This window comes from Filicampus tigris, chromosome 4 (genome assembly GCF_054856515.1).
Source record: "Filicampus tigris isolate MCC_2025a chromosome 4, RoL_Ftig_1.0, whole genome shotgun sequence".
Taxonomy (NCBI): domain Eukaryota; kingdom Metazoa; phylum Chordata; class Actinopteri; order Syngnathiformes; family Syngnathidae; genus Filicampus; species Filicampus tigris.
In genome coordinates this window covers 25,484,150-25,496,695 of record NC_141220.1, presented here as the reverse complement: position 1 = coordinate 25,496,695, position 12,546 = coordinate 25,484,150, and the positions used below count along the sequence as shown (strand labels likewise).

Genomic DNA, 12,546 nt, shown 5'->3' with positions numbered 1-12,546 from the left:
GTTCGCTCAAAACGTTTGAAGCTCATAAATGACATTTCTTAGAAACCGAAAGCTATAACCGATGGTAGCAACTTGCCAAAGAAAAAAAGAAAAGAAAATGATGAACCCATTTGTAATGCTTCGACGTGATTTATACTGTGTATACAGTTACTATAAAGAAGTACCCCCCAAAAAAATTGCGTAGTCCCTTTTTACAGGCAAAACATTTTCCAGTTAGGATGTTCATCTATCATGTCATCTTGATTCCTTGCAAGCTGTTTTCAATTCCCGCATTACAAAGGACCGGCGTGTTTGGGACGAGAGCATATTTTCATTTTTGGTGACATTCCTTTGTAAATAAGCTTGGATGGAAATATGGCTGGGTAGGAGACTGAATGGGTAGAGGGAATCGGTCGCAGCCCAGAGAGCCGTTACCTCAGTGGTTAGCGCTTCATTAGCTTGTGTCTCATCTTGTGTTATGTGCCCATGGGTGTGTGTGTGTGTGTGTGGGTGTGTGTGTGTGTGTATCCGAGGTAATGGGATAGTGGATGTCAGGCCCCACATGCTCCTGGGAAGTTTGTTTTCCCCCTCCTCTTCTTCTTCTTCTTCTTCAAGGAGGGACAACAGAGGACGGACCACCCTGTCTGACAACGAGGACGTCTGGGTTTGGACTTATATCTTTAAAGCATTTTAAATGCATTCTGATTAATATTGTGTTTGCGGAATATGAGTTAAGCAGCAAAATCCACCTGTTTTTAGCCACCTCGGGGGCGGCCGTTTTGTCACTTCTGTCGGCTGAAAATGACATCACAGATGCTCGGGGCTGAGTTAACGACCAATCACGGCTCAGCTTCAGAAAACAGGTGAGCTGTGATTGGCCTAATTAGCACTTTTCTCCCCGGTGTCATGCGACTCATTGTTACAAGGTTTCATGGTGGTGTTCAGAGCATCCCCGTGGAATTTAGTCGCCCCTGAACTTAGTCGCACTCAGCAACATGAGATTCGTTTGACATGTCTATCATGAGTAGACCCACAAAAATGTCTTAGAAACCATGCCTGAAAACACACGATTAATTTGCCAATCCATGTTGCTTTTAGGGGATCATTTTCAGCTCATTTTGCCATTTCCAAGGATCCTTTAAAGAAGAATTTGTCCGACAGATTTTAGCCAATTGCGACTAAATTTTAAATACATAATACTACACAGGTGGCTGACGCTAAATTGCACAAAATCTCAGTTACGCCTCATTTGTTGTGGCCGTAGCCTGGATTGCATACTGATTTAAGGATATGGGCCACCCACCTGGAAACAGATTAGCCACCTCGCAACTCACACCTAAATTTGCGATATCTGCCTTTTATGCGACCGCAATCCCCCACGCCCTCCCTCCCTGTGAACCAGCCGCTTCTGAAAAGCCGAAGAGGAAGCTGGGCCACAGGAGTGCACGCCTGCGCTCCTTATCGACCGCTGAAATGTCACTTACAGGACGGATGGCCAGCCATTTGGCATGGGTGATAACCTCCAAGTGATGTGACACACTGTGGGAACAGCCAGATCACTGCCTTCACCATGTTGGGTATACATGATGTGGTATACTTTGAATCAAGAGCTGTTCCTGTCCTTCTCACAACTTTTTTTTTTTGTCTTTCCACTGACGCTGCCCTTTAAGCGTCCCCCGTGCATTGAAGTATGCCATCACTTCACTATACAACATAGTTCTACATTTACCTACTTGCATGTGGGAAAGGAGAGCAACACTCGCCGATGCACTTTGCAGCCGTTTATCGAACACCAGGAGGGTTAGTGGCACTATTGCGAGTACGCCATTAATTTGACGTTTGTTTATGTTTCGATCAAACGGATGAACCAAACTGGATGAGGCTTTTGTCAACCCACCAACCGTATGAATAAGAAACAAGCGACTCAAGGCTATATGAATGGAAAGTAAGAGGAAGGGGGAGGGGCTGGGGGGGGGGGGGGTATTGGCGAAACTCTGATCAGCGAAACAGTGACCCATAAAGAAGCAGAAGCAGACACACAAGTGGAAAGCAGAGGAATGCAAGCCAGCTGGGGGAAGCATCCTCACATCCAACTCTCTCTGCTGTATTTCCACTTAATGCAGAGCCGAAGAGAGGACGTCTGAGAAACACAAATTGAAGGATAACATAAAACCAGCAGTGCTAAAAACCCTGTGGCAACGGGAATCCGTCCCAGAGCAGCCGGGGCGCATACTTTGAGAACGTTTGGCCTGAAAACGACTCCATATCCCATTCCCTCGCCTCTTCCTTTCACACCCCAGAGAGACGGTGCTCCCGTTTGCGACGCTAAAGGCTAAAGGCTGTTTCGTTACCCGATTGGTCCGTCCTCTCGTTCCCCCCCCCCCACCCTCTGAGGCCCTGTTGACTTCGTTCTGGTACGCCATCCCGGAGCGAAACCCACATCCCCTTTCTGGGAGCCAAGGCCAATTAGCTCGCGTCCACGCTCGCGCTGCTGACTGCTCACTTTTCAAACCCGGCTCACATACGTCCTGATGCTAATAAGAACAAGATGTTTTGTGATGGGATTTCTTATCTGTAAGTGGGGTGCGCGAGTTTACGCCGACAGCTCTGACGTGACGGCCAAGCATTCTCACTAGAGCCGTAGCTTCATGTTGAAACGCGTGACGTCATCATATCGCTAGATTTTAGCCAGCATCAACGGATTACTTCAAAGGCAGGCTGCTTTTCTCCTTTGACTTTTTGCGACAGGTAGCTCAAGTCTAGTTTGTACTTCTCTTTATGTTCCAGTGTCATTTGCTTGATAGGATTTCTTAGCTGGCAGCTTGGCGTCGCTATTCGTGAACAAATGACTTTGATCAGAATCTTGTGTGAGTTGTGTCATGCACTTTTGAGTCCATCCATCTGTTTGTGATGTTTGACAAAGGAGCACCGAGTGAAGTAGTAGACAACAGTGTTAGCTTCTCACACAAGCTGACATACTGCATTAAGAGTTGAAACGCAAAAGCAGGCATCTTAATGTTTGGTGAATTTAGTGAAATTTTTTTTTTTTTTTCTTCTGGTTTTCAAGTTCTAAGTTAATGTATAAATCAATCAGAGGCTAATTTGAAAAACAAAAATCTAACTTACTGGAAAAGTATTTCAAAGGGTACTTTGATGTCATTTCCTCACAAAACCAGACCAATAAAATAGCTGTTTCTCAATTTCAGTTCATAAGTCCTTGTGATCTTGTGAAATGTCATCCCAAGTCCTTTCCAGTTAAAAATACGCATAAACCGAGACACACAGAATGCCCAAATGTTGTTCTTGTCTATTATCTTGAAACAGTGATGAATCGGTTGGTGATTTGTTTAGACTTGGCTGGGAAAATATGTATACAAGATGTATTTCGTGCTGCTATCAAATTGGCTAATGTGACAGCGGAGGAGAGGACTCATGTTTGCAATGACATTATCTCTTGAACTTACTCATGAAATTAACCATACCCAATACAGTTGAAGGTTATATTTTATGTTGACTTTCAAACACAAAACTATATTAGAAGCGACACGTATAAGGGCGTAAGCGATGAGTATCTCGTGACCCAAATACATATGGGCTAGCAATTGGCTTTAAAGGGGATGACGCCAGCTGCAGTAAAATGTGTAGCGCACCTGACCGTATTATTTTATTTTTTGAATAAAACTTGTATTTTTGCCAAATGCATTGATTAGGATTTTCTGTGAGCATGTTGTGCATCTGAGCCCATATGTTTATGATGTATGACCGGAAGGAACATTGAGTGATGATTTAGACTCCTGTGTTAGCATCTTATGCTAGCTACAATGTGCTTGTCACTTCTGATCAAAAGAAATACGTACTACTAGCGTAAAGATGTGGACTGCTACTGTATAATAGCTTCTCACACTAGCTACCTAGCTCCCGACTGGTTAGCTGCCATATTCTTGTCACTTGTGATCAAAAGGTCGAATGTTTTGTCTGTGCTATTTTTTCATAGTTGTGTGACATTTAGTATGGCTGGTTTTATGTTGGTAGGTTGCTACTTCCCGTTTTAGTTCGATCGTCACCAGTCATCATGTTGATAGCAGAGCAGATGCGTCGCTTTGGTTGAGCCAGGTTTAACGTCATTGTTTTATTCTGGTCGGTGACTGGTGTTGTGCATTCAAGTCTATCTGTTTGTGATGTTGGCCACTAAGGAGCAGCGACTAAAGATGTAGACTGATACATTAGCTTCTGGTACTAGCTGCTAACTGGCAATTTTTGTCCTCATATAGCAAGACCAGATCAAAGATTGGACAGCGTTTAAAAATATTTCAGCAGTTCTGCTGTATTTTATCACAGCATTGCTTTGCTATGACTCTACCAGCTGTGATGCCAGCGGGTTGCAGAGTGAACTGCGATTCCTGACAAGGTTCTGCTCCGGCAGATCTGTGCAATCATGAGCAACAGGTGGGCTTGGACGGTGTTCCCTTTGCTCCAAACAATTTTGCTTTGAATGGCCTTCCAGCCTGATCCCAGACAGGAAAAACTTCCCATTAGTGATGCTTATTTTCTCTTTGTGGACCACACACACAAAATATGTAAGCACTGCATTGACTTTCATTCATTTCCTGGCGACTTAACCTAATGTTAACCACAAGCACAGAATGCAGCCTGAAGGCGTTGGTGTGATCCATATGATCGGCTTGGTCATACACTCAAGAGTTGTTTTTGCTTTGCTTCTAAATAGTAAAAGCGGAGGAGGAAAACTACTGAATGACAAAGTGTTGCATTTATTAACAAGATCCGTCTTGTCATTTGGTGTTTACAAGCTAATTTTAGTGCACAGCACTCCCAGTACCAAATGCTGTTAATGCCCTTTTAGCGCTTTTTAACGGGCAGGTCTGGTTCTCAACAACGAGCGCTAAACCTGTGCAGATGAGCTCAAGTTGTAAAATGGGACAAAAAAACGAAAGACCTCCAACAATGAAGCACGAGAGCTGTCGGTGCTAATGTTAGGGTGCTAACAGTGCTAAGGTTGGCTGGCATAGGTGTTATCGGATATTTTGATATACAGTATATTACATATTTTGGCTCCCTCTGAACAGACACACAACATTCTTAAATGCCGATGTTTGTTATCTGTTTTGAAACCCAGAGATAGCAATTTTCAATTTATATTGTCACAAAAGAAATATATGTTTTGGTACTTGGGAAGTGCCAAAAAAATGTGGACCAAAACTTGCTTTTCATTTTGTAAAACAAAAGTGACAATCAATGGATAGTAATGCGTCTAGCTCTGCTCTCCACCATGCTAAAGTTGCATAATACTGTCGTCGTATTGAATTGGACATTTTGAGACTTGGGAATCACCAAAATGTGTGCTAAAGGATACACGTTGGTTGCTTTTTGTTGTTCATTTCGTAACACAAAAGTGATCATTCTGTCGACCAATCAATGAACAGCAGCATGCCTAGGTCCACCCAAAGCTGTACTGTACTACGGGTTGGATATTTTAGGATGTTCCCAATCGATTTGGGGTGCACCTAAAAAAAAATACTGGCATAAACACGCTTTTTATTATTCGTTTTGAAATCCAAACGTGACCATTTTCCTTCAATTGCAAGAGTTTCTCCCCCCCAAAAAATTCAGTGGGCCGGTACTATAAAATGCTCACCGTACCTAACTGAACCAAACCGTGTTTTAAGTACAGTAAGGGAATTCAGGGACACTTCAGTTTACAATGGAACCAAATGATTTATCTTGCAGAAACAAGATCCTTGCCCCCACGGGAGCGTCCCGATCGAGTTTTACAACAAGACAAAATGGAAAAGCACATGTGAAGATGAGCAGGGACAAAAGCTCAGTCATACACAAATCCACTTGAGCGCTCCAGAACAGACAAACTTGCTTTTTCTTTTCCCCCCTCAGACTTGAAGCTGGAAACAAGAGCAGCGGGCTGGCCGCCCTGGCTGCGCAGCCTCTCTGCAGCGGTTTGAGACGGGGCCAGACATTCCTGAAGAGATCGCCGCCCAGACACCCGACAGGCAGCGGCAAATTCCAGAATAGCAGCGCCGCTAAAAATAGTCCGTGTGGACAAGGAGCGAGAAGCGAGGGATGGTGGAAGGGAGCTGGGCGTGGAAGTGGAGGGAGGGAGAGAGGGAAGGCTGCATGGTGGATGGACGATAACGGTCTGGGAGCCGGGCAGGAAAAAGGAGGGCGTTTGATTCCATTCCCCGTATCCACTCACAATGTTATCACGGGGGAAAAGGCGTCCAACAGGGATGTGAACTGGGAACCTGCAGGAATGAGCGAGGAAGAAAGAGCGAGGCCGAGCGAGAGAAAATATGCACCGCCCTGCGGTGGTGGCGAGTAGCTAAGTACAATTACTTCATCACGGCATTTAAGTTGATTTTCTAGGCTTGCGTACCATTAATCCATCATTATTTTATTATCTATTATACTTTTACGCAACTGGTGTACTTTTAAAACATACTGTAATAACATAGAAAATAGGATGCAAAGAATTCAACAGTTTGTGCATCATGATTGATTTCATGCATTTGCTCCTTTTTGGTGTGTGCCTTGGCCACCGACACTTGGAAGAGTTTCACGACTGACTTAGTAAGCAGCTGTAAAATATGTTTGTTTTTTTCACAGAGGATAAAGAATATGTCTGTGACTGATTATTGTTTTGTCTGTTGTATTGTGTTTCTGCATCGTTTGTGTTCAAACATCCATCGATGCTAGCTTCGTTAGCCCGTCGATGCTGTTTTGCATTGTATGCTAGCATTAAGTTAGCTGGCCTTTAGCAGACAATGTTATGTGGTATTTGGGTGAATATACAATGTGTAATTCTCTGTTTATGTTTAGGTTTCCAGTAAACTTCAACTGGGAGTGGAAATAAACAGCTTGATGCAAGCACATGGCCCCCTTTTTGAAGAAAAAAATCGGAATCTGCCAAACTGCTGCTTGTGAAGTTTTTGCCCCATCCAACGCTCCTTAGTCAAATTTTCTGAGTGGTATTTAAAAAAGGTACTCGTAAGCCAAGATACCGCTGTATTGTCATTTAGAGCAGGGGCTGCAGGCCATTTTGGACCGGACAGATGAAAGAAAGAAAAAAAAAAAAAGTACAGTACTTACAGTTTATTTATTATCTGAGGCTGAAAAACATTTTATTTTAAAAAGTGACCGGATTGACTGACTCTTAACGCATGTCAAGTTGTCTCCGTCGCGTAACGGTAATATTAAATGCACAAGCTAGCAAATGAGTTAAAATAAACAGCCGTATTTGGAAAGTTTCTTAGGTTATTTCCTTCGATTCTCTTTTTTGTTTTCAAACACTACAGTCACAAAAAATGTGACTGAAGTACATTTCAGTCTGTACTTTTTAACTTGCGCTCAAATAAAGAAGTTGAATCAGTACGTCAATTTTACCAGAGTATTTTTTTTATTTATTTTTTTTAAAACAGGTATCTGTACTTCTACTTAAGTTTGGCGTGTTTTGCCAGCACTGCTGCTGTGAAACAATGTGTCAGCTCACAACCTTCTTCTGGGCTCAAATCTTGAGTTTGTTTTTCCTGCAGTGAATAGCCAGCTCCATTTACAACTAAACCAGAGCACTGGAACATCCTGCCTGCAAGCGCAGGCCAAATGCTCAGCTGCTTTTTGCTCCATTTGCACAAATGTACCCCAACTTTCCTGCACACAAAGGAGGGCACATGAAAATGATCGCAAATGCCTTCTATGGGATGTTTTAACCATCGCAGCTTGAAGGGGAGCTCTGTCGCTTTTCCACTGCTTCGTACCGACTCAGCTCAAGAAAAAAAAGTAATAAAAGGAGCAATATGGCTGTTAATTTAAGTATAATTATATTATAGAATAAGACAATTTGACATATAGTCGCTGTCGGACAGAACCCTTGCATTTCCAAAATCGTTGCTTTTCAGGGAATTAAAAAAAAAAAAAAACTATCTTGCTATAGTGCTGCTATCATGTACCATCGTGCATTAACATCAACAAAACACCACCCCCATGTTCAATAGCTAATTTCATACGCCAAAAAAAAATAAAAAAATCACAAATTTACTCTATGTCACGATTACATTGACACCCTCACCAGACAAAAAAAATCTCAAATATATCTCAAAAGCATACAAATGTGGTTGTATCATGTTCCCCAAAGTATTTTTCTGCATCAAACACATCATTGGAATGAGAACAGCAAAGTAAATTTAAGTTTCAATAGCAAGTAGCGCACGTTGGGTATCGTGCAGTGGAAAAGTCACATTTAAGGAGCAGAGAGTCAATTCGGAAATAAAAGGGGGATGATTTGGGTTTCTTTTTGTTAGGCGGGTGTGCTGTCTCCTCCAAATTCACCCTTTTACAGATGGCGGCGGGAGAAGGGAGGAGTTCAGAGGCTCCTCGCAGATGGACTTTATTTAAAGGTCAAAAAGTGAAGCAGACATATTTTTCTGAAGACATGAAAAAGACTAGGGGGGGGGAAAGGCTCTCCTTTGAAACTCAGATTATATCAGTGTCACGAGTGCAGATGCTAAGATTTTTTTTCTTTTTCCGCTCTTGTTTTTTTTTGCCTAACAGCCGTGTTTATACAGATTTGTTTTTTTTTTTGACTGACAGTCTTTTACAGTAACAAAATGTTATGCACGTCCCTCGTGGTGGATTGCTGCGTTACATCACGTTGGATTGGATTAAAGCACATTAAAAAGAAAAGAAAAAAAATGTGGTTTGACAGCATCGGTCCACTATGTACTTCTTATGGTAAAACTCTGAAAAATCAGTACATAACCATTCAAGAGTCCACAGGATACGTCACTATGTGGCCTTTAAAAGGACAACAACATCTCACAACAGAAGGATAACATTTCCTTTTGCTTGAATCTTTCTCTCCGGTAGACTGTGCCACTTTCTTTTTTTTTTTTTTTTTCACAAGAGCCGTGCTGCTTTTATAAAGCAGGCAGAGCTGTCCAAATCATCAGCTCCTCAAAGAGACCACAGCGCTTCCAGCCACCTACTCACTCCCCCTCTTGCAAAAATGTGGATCAAATTAACCCGACAGGAGCAGCAGCACCATCGTTCTCCCTCCACAACTCCAGCTCTCCACACAAAAAAAAAAACCCCAAACAACCCCCCAAAAAAACTAAAAACAGTGTTGTTTGGAACCAGACATGAACCGTGTTCTCTGCTCCGTGTCGTCCGCCGTCGTTTGTTTGACTCTGTCACTTTTCTAATGATGCAAAAATTGCTCTAGTATAGTGGATTTTAGTAATTGCACTCACGTGGGCAGGGCCCCCCAAAAAACACGACACAGCAGTACCGTCAAGCTCCATCACAAATCGTTATTAACTGCACAGTGAAGTCACTTTTTACCTCACATAGGTATAAAGTTAAATCTAGCACTAATTTAAAGTACAACTTTAAATTATAACACAAATGAAACAATCAAGCATAGGACTTTAGTGACTTGCAACTGGCTAGCTCAAAAAGCTAACATAACACACTATATCACTCAAGTGTTCCTTTCTCTAAAATGTCACTACAATAGGGTCTCAAATGTCACAGTTGAAACCAACTTGAGTTTTTTGTTCAAAAAGGTGAATTAATGCCACCAGCTGAGAGTAATAATGGGCCAATGACCAAAACAGAAAGGAAAAAGAAAACCAGTATAATTTATAAAGGAAGAAAAAATGATATCAACCACTAATGTAATGTGAATCATGAAAACAACACACACAAAACACTACATTTTGATCACCAATGATAAGTATTACCTGTGGGTGACAGACAAGCTAGCAGCTAGCTTGAGAAGCTAACATAGCAGTCTACATCTTAAACTTGTACATTTGTGTGCTTATGCATGCTTGGTCCTTATGATCTCGACACACCACCAGCAGAGATTCATATTGGGCCAATGACCAAAACATAAAGGAGAAAGAAAACCAGTATTATTTACAAAGGAAGACAAAAATGATATCAACCACTAATGTAAAGCAAATCATGAAAACAACACACACAAAACACTACATTTTGATCACCAATGATAAATATTACCTGTGGGTGACAGACAAGCTAGCAGCTAGCTTGAGAAGCTAACATGGCAGTCTACAGCTTTAACTTGTAAATGTGTGTGCTTGTGCATGCTTGGTCCTTATTATCTCTGAAACGTCATCAATTCCGGCCCAAGTCCTATTCCAGTTGAAAGCACGCATTTAAACAATAATTTAAACAATAATTTAAACAATAATGGTGGGATACACGGACGTTGTTCTTGTCTGCTAGCATAAACCCGTCTGCTATGCTTGTCTGCTAGCATAAACCATGAAAGACTTGGATGGAAAAATATCCCAAGATGCATTTCGCGCTGCTCACAAAATGGCTGAGGAGAGGACACAGGTTTTAAAGTTTGTTTTCTCCGTTCACGGATATATGCTAGCGCCGGGGGGGCAGTTCACAAGTACACAGCCGTTGTGATTGTAAAGATACTGGGAAGACCGTACTTGCCAAGTTCACAAAACCGTAAATTTGCCTCACACAATAACATCAGCATTTTCCCATCCTCTGATTTATTGGTCAAAGCAGGCCAAGTTTGAAGAGAAAAAAACACATCTGCGGCGATCTGCGCACATTTAATAATTAGCAGCTCTGCTGAGTACGATGTCTTTTTCTTTATATTTTTCAGTTTTTGTCATGTTATTAGATCAACTTTGATTTTGAACTGCCCCAGATGACGTATGGCATGTGTCACAGTCGTGTGCTGTTATATTGTGTTTTTGTAAAGGTTTCTATAATTGGTCTGAAAAGCTCAGGTACCAAATGCACAGAACGCCACTGTATTACATTCCAGCTTAAACGTTTGATTGCTGAAGTCCACTATGACAACTTGACGATTGAACCTATATAAGAAAAAGTCAGCAGCTGCATTTAAGCAAGCAAACAGTGTCGGTGTGGGCCTTCCACTGGGTAATTACAGCAGTGATTAATGTGCTTCAGCTGGCAAAAAGGTCACTGAACACTAACTGCGGTTGTCATTTCTTGAAAAAGCATGTAAAGAAGACTTGTTATTCAACTTTACCGCCTGTAAGGACCTTGTTAATGTGCTGGGACCCTCATGTCATCCAAAAATTGCATTTTGAAAAGCACTCACTTACTTTTGCTTGTTGTCCTGTCGAGTTGTGCTGGTCAAAATGTTCCCCAAGCAACTGCAACGTGTTTTATTAGTTCCAGCCTAATGTGGGGTTGAAGTATTTTTTGTGTGGTATGTGCAGGAGGGATGGGCAACTGGCGGGCCACATTGTTTGATTCATTTTCCCCCAAATAAATAAATAAATAATCAAGGGGGCATTGGCAGGGGAATTCGATTGTTTTTTTTAGGGGGGGTGGATAATAAACTTCTACTACAGTGGACTCCGCATATTCACCTATTCGCAGTTTTTTTTTTTCACATTTTTTTCGCTATTTGTTTTTTAATTTTTCATGGAAAAATGCATATGGGATGTTTTTTGAAGAATTTTTGGGGTTTCCAAATAACAAAGGAAATCCTTTTTTTTTTTCAAATGCATTCAATGGGAATCAATTATACACAGATTTTCGCTTTTCGTGGGCCGGCTGGTCCCCATTCCCCTTGAATAGCGGTGGTCCACTGTATAGCGCCGACTACGAATATACAGTATCTGTAATGGTATCAGTATGGGTGCATCAGTATCGGTGCACACTTACTACCCTTGATGGTGTGATAGTACAGTTCAATTAGCCCTCTCCTATGAAATGCATGTATGTCCAAATGTTGAGAGATGTATTACTTTGTTTTTATTTTGACAGGCATAGAACTCACAGGGATAATGGTTGTTTTTGTTGTTTTTCTTTTCGGGGGGTGGGCGGGGGTCTAATTTCCACTATGAAAACTTGTCTTGCGTGTCATCATTGCAATGAAAAGCACGCATGTCCAATTTTTTAAAGCAATATTACTATACTGTATATTATTATATATAATATGGAGCATATCATAAATTATCATATTATTACATTTTGTTATCAATTATTATTATTATTACTATTATTATTATTATCATTATTATTATTAGTGTTGCATACGTATTATTTTATATTATGCCACACCTGTATATATTTTTTTTCATTTATTTATTCATTTATTTTTACTGCCTTATTTTGGCAGGAATACAATGTAATCTATGGGGTGGTGCGATGATTTGGAAAATGTTCCCTTATTTCCATGGTGTAAAGTGTTTCCTAGCATGACATCATTGCAATTAAAAGTGAGTGTCTCCAACTTATGTGATTTTGTGATAGGCATATTTTTTTTTCGTTTGTAATGGATAAAAATCATATAACATTTGGACTTATAGAACAAAAGGGCTTTAGGTAATATAGAAAATATACAATTGTGTACATGCATTATTGCCTTATTTTGGCATGAATACATCATATAAGGCAATAACAGGGATCATTTTATACACCTTTTCTCCCCTATGAAAAGTCCTCCCTTATATGACATCATTTCTCACGGAGTGGCAGAACCAGACCTCAATTTGCCACCTATGTTAAGAAAACCTT

General features: G+C 41.1%; 1 protein-coding gene across 5 annotated transcripts in view; it reads right to left on the bottom strand.

Moving 5' to 3' along the window:
* Positions 1 to 11,171, bottom strand: part of LOC147149086 (uncharacterized) — an 82,113-nt gene extending 70,942 nt beyond the window's left edge. For 4 of the 5 annotated variants that reach the window (XR_015086614.1, XR_015086615.1, XM_086029217.1 and 1 more), the window contains exon 1: positions 11,124 to 11,171. The gene's annotated coding sequence lies outside the window, so the exon portion shown is untranslated. The other variant, XR_015086616.1, reaches the window with a different exon arrangement.
* Positions 11,172 to 12,546: the final 1,375 nt, after the last annotated feature.